The sequence below is a fragment of the Chinchilla lanigera genome, unplaced genomic scaffold (genome assembly GCF_000276665.1).
Source record: "Chinchilla lanigera isolate Chin_1 unplaced genomic scaffold, ChiLan1.0 scaffold00119, whole genome shotgun sequence".
Taxonomy (NCBI): Eukaryota; Metazoa; Chordata; class Mammalia; order Rodentia; family Chinchillidae; genus Chinchilla; species Chinchilla lanigera.
The window spans coordinates 927569-932243 of NW_004955520.1; positions in this window are offsets into that span (position 1 = coordinate 927569).

The window sequence follows — 4675 nt, forward strand, 5'->3', positions numbered from 1 at the left end:
ATAGCAAGACCCTGTCTCAAAAAGACAAAGAAGAAGAAGAAGAAGAAGAAGAAGAAGAAGAAGAAGAAGAAGAAGAAGAAGAAGAAGAGGAAGAGGAAGAGGAAGAGGAAGAGGAAGAGGAAGAGGAAGAGGAGGAGGAAGAGGAAGAGGAAGAGGAAGAGGAAGAGGAAGAGGAAGAGGAAGAGGAAGAGGAAGAGGAAGAGGAAGAAGAGGAAGAAGAAGAACAGTCAAGAGAAAGCGAAATACAGGAGCTGATCTGGGAGGGAAGAAGGACAGTGCCGGAAAACAAAGGAGAATTCCTGAGAAGGTGGGGGACCTGTGCAGTGTCTTTTCTCCTGCCTATCTGTGGTGATGAGGTTGGTGGAGATGAAAGAATCTTCTATGAAACCAGAGTAGCATTCTTGCAAGTAGTGAGGGGCTCTAACCAACCAGCACAGCTGCCCAGAAGGCTCACCACAGCGGCCAGGCCAAGACAGTGTCTCAAGCCTTGTTTCCAGGCAACCCCACTGCAGCCCAGAACGGTGCTCAAAAGTATCTGAAAGGACATGAAACTACCCAGCACTCTGTAAGGTGAAATTAACATCATATGAAATCCAGGCACACAAAGAAATAGAAAAGTCTGACTCTTTTTGAGGAGAATAATCAAGATGAACTATCCTGGAATGGCCCCAGATATTAGAATTAACAGCCAAACAGATAAAATAGTTACTATAACTGTGTTACATATATATTCCAAAAGTTAAATGCATGAACCATATATATATATATAGTCTTTTCGAGACAAGGTCTCACTATGCATATATATATGGTTTTAAAAAACAACTATAATACCATTAAGAAACACCAAACAACAGGGGTAAATCTGACAAAAGATGTGAAAAAGTTGAAAACTACAAAGCATTGCTGAACGTAATTAAGAATACCTAAATGGAGAGAGAAATGTGTATTGCCTGGGGGTTAGGAAACCCAATACTGTTATGATGGGGATTTCTCCCAAACTGTTCTGTAGAACTGCAGGCCCAATGAAAACCCTAGTAAGTGTGAGTGTGCCTACAGAAATTAATAAACTGACTTTGAAATTTATAGGAGAATATAAAGACCTCAGAGCAGACAAAACAACTTTGAACAGAGTTGGAACACTCACACTGCCTGACCCCAAGGCTGAAAGACTACAGGTGCCAGGCGTGGTGATGCTCACCTGTAATCCTAGCCCTTGCCGCAAGTTTGAGGCCAGCCTGGGCAACGTAGTGAGTTCAAGTCTAGCGTGGACTACATAGCAAGACTTTGCCTCAGAAAAGAGAGAGAGAGAGAGAGAAGCCGGGCGTGGTGGCGCACATCTGTAATCCCAGCACTCGGGAGGCTGAAGTAGGAGGACCATTGTGCATTTGAGACCAGCCTGGCCTACAAAGTGAGCTCAAGGCTGGCCCGAACTGCACAGTGAGACCCTGTCTCAAAAAAAAGATGAAAAAATAAAAAGAGAGAAAGGGAGAGAAATAGAACCACATATAAATGTAGAACTATTTTTTTACAAAAGTGCCAAAGCAATCAAATGGAGAAAGAGTAGCCTTTCCACAAAAAGTGCTAGAGTGGTTGTATATCAACGTGCAAAACCATGAACTTTGATCCATGTCTTATACCAAATTTAGAATGCCGAAAATTAAAAGGATTGGCCATGTCCAGTGTTTGCAAGGATGGGCAGGAACTGGAACTCTGCTGGGAATGTATGATACAATCACTTCGTAAAATAGCTCAGGATCTCCCTCAAAGGTGAAGCACAACAGAGAGGACCTCTCGGGCAGTGCGATACTGTGACTGTGGGTGCATCGTTGTACGTTCATGCAGAACCAGAGAGTGGTGCTGATCGCTCCACACTGCAAGGAGCCTGCGGCACTGGCGCATCAGTGCAGGTTCACCGGTGACGACAAGCTCTGGTGTGCATGCTGGTGAGAGGAAGCCGGGACACGCAAGGGCTGAGGTGTTTGCAGGATCACTCCGTACTTTCCACTCAATTCTGCTGTGAACTTAAAACTCCTCTTAAAAACAAAGTCTATTTTTTTTAAAGGAAGTATGTTTAAAGGTAATTACAGCATAGATGAACCGTGAAAACATCATGCTGAGAGAAAGAAACCACACATGCGGGCACATGCACGCACACACGTACACAGAGAGGGAGCCTGATTCCGCTTATATGGAACGCCGGAATAGGCAAACCCACAGAACAGAAAGTACACCATTAGTGACCCAGAGCTGGGAAACTGTTTTTTTCTCCGGTACCGGGAACCGAACTCATGACCTTGCGCTTGCCAGGCAGGCACTTTTGCCGCTGAGCTAAATCCCCAGCCCCCAGAGCTGGGAAACTGGAGGAAGGCATGGGGAACAACTGCTGATGACATGAGCTTTCTTTAAGGGTGCAATATTCTAGACTTAGATTGTGGTAAAACATTTACTTTAAATGGGCAAAATTTAAGGTGTGTTAAATAAAAGCTTGATATTTTGAAGTTTAAAGTTACTGCGATACCTGAGAGAATGAGTCACTATAGAAGGTCCGTGCAAGTGAAGCAGAGGTGGGTACTCAGAAACACACAGGCAAGACCACAAGCCGCCAAGCTCCTCTGCGTCGGGACCTCAGCTGGAGGACGGAAGCACAGTGAGTGCGCCTGCTGTGTGGACACTTTTCCTAGGGTACTCACCTCCCCTTGGAGAAGGGGAGCCGAAGTCCTACTGGACCTGAGGTCATATGCTACTTGAATGTAGAATGCATCAGAGATAAGACTATTAAACACCTTGTGTTTAAGCATACAAAGATCAAGGGTAATTGTGTAATAAAAATGCCTGATTAGAAGAAAAAAGTGACGGATACAGCTGCCACGTGGCCAGCCCTGCAGCTCCTCTGTGGACCCCCGGGTCACACAAGCACCTTCAGGGTGTGGTGCAGTCACTCTGCTGCCACAGCGCTGCCCTCCCACTACATTGTGGCCACACTCACCACATGAGCTACTTCAAGTATTCAAAGTTCACTGTGCATCAGCTCCGCCCCAGTAAAGCTGGTGTAGGAGATGGTTCCAAGATCAAGAACCACCAACAACATCCACCCGGGGTGCAGAAGCCGGCACCCCCGCCCCACAACCCCCACTACGCCCAAGTTTACACACAAACCCAGGGCTGCTGTGCGCTTGGGACGCCCTTGCGTCCCTTCAGGCCTGCTGCGGACTGGGATGCTACTCCTTGCGGCTGGTCGTAGCGCCAGGAGAGGGTCTCCCAGCTTAGTCCCAGGGCCCCAGACGCTGGGTTTCCTGCTGTTTTTGTTAAGAAAGTTTCGGGTGGGGCTTACCCCACCCCCACCCCAGACGGCCTTTGGATTTGATAATCCAGGAAGAAGGATCTGGTTTATGGTGTGTGCAGTGTTCTGCCAAAAGGAATGCTCCCCAGAGGATGTGCCAGGTTAGTTCTGGCCCAGCAGAGAGTCGCCAGGGTCACGTGCAAGGACCTGCTCTCTCCTTTTGAAAGCCAGGAATGAGCAGCAGGGAACTGTTCCAGCAGCTCCATGATGTCCTCCGGGCCCAGCCTCTTCCGTCTCCTCTGGCATGTGGCCTCCACCCTCAGGTCACAGGATGTCCCTGAGCGCTGTGATGTGACCATCGGAGGCAGGGGCTCCTATCGGGAGGATGGATGGTGGATGCGGGACTGGCCTCTCCTAGGGGAGCTGTGGACATCGTGCCCCAGCCCTGCCGGCCTCTGGGACTCAACGCAAGCACCCGTGGCCTCTCCTGGCGGTGACCAGCAGGCCCAGGAGCCCCCATGCCCTCCTGGAGGCCCTCGTCTCCCTTGGAGCACCTCAGCCAGCGTCTGGGGCCCTGGGACTAAGCTGGGAGACCCTCTCCTGGCGCTACGACCAGCCGCAAGGAGTAGCATCCCAGTCCGCAGCAGGCCTGAAGGGTAATAGGGCTGTGGGTGGCGGCAGCGTCCAAGCCGGAGATGGGTGACAGAGGGGCCGCGGAGGCTGTGTCCGGAGCTGCAGGCCTCCCCGGCCTCCACCGCAGGGAGCACCACAGGGCTCTGCTCCCCAGGCGGAGGAGGTCAGCTGAGTGGAGGTGCTGTCTTCCCGCCCCACAGCCCCCATTGTGAGGCTGGGGACAGCACCCAGCAACCCAGGGACTCCCCGGACCCGGCGGTGCCCAAGCATGTCACGTGCTGTTTTTGTTAAGAAAGTTTCGGGGAGAACCACAAAGTCTGAAGTAACACAAGTGGGCTTTGTCCCCCCGACAGAGCTGCTCCCCTGGGGCTCCCACTGTGTCACCCTGCTACTCCTTCCAGAAATGTTCTACCCAAGTGTTTCCTATTGAATATGCTTGCAAGAATGTTATTTGACCATAATCCAGTTTTTAGTAACAATCACTAACTTATAAAAAGTGTTATTCACACTGAACGCCAAAGCACGAAACTCCAGCAAAGCGATGGAGCGCGGGCGGTCCTCCGAGGGTGCAGCGTGTGACGCGCCCGCCAGGGGGCGGAGTCCCGGCCCTCCAGCCGCCCTCGGCCCGGTCTTTCGCCTGCAGGGCTTGGGAGGCGAGGACGAGGACCACGCTGTCTCAGGACGAGAGCCCCACGCCGCGAGGACGCCAAGCTCCCCGGGGCACGCTGCGAGGCCGCTCCCCGCTCCGAGCCAGCGCTGGCG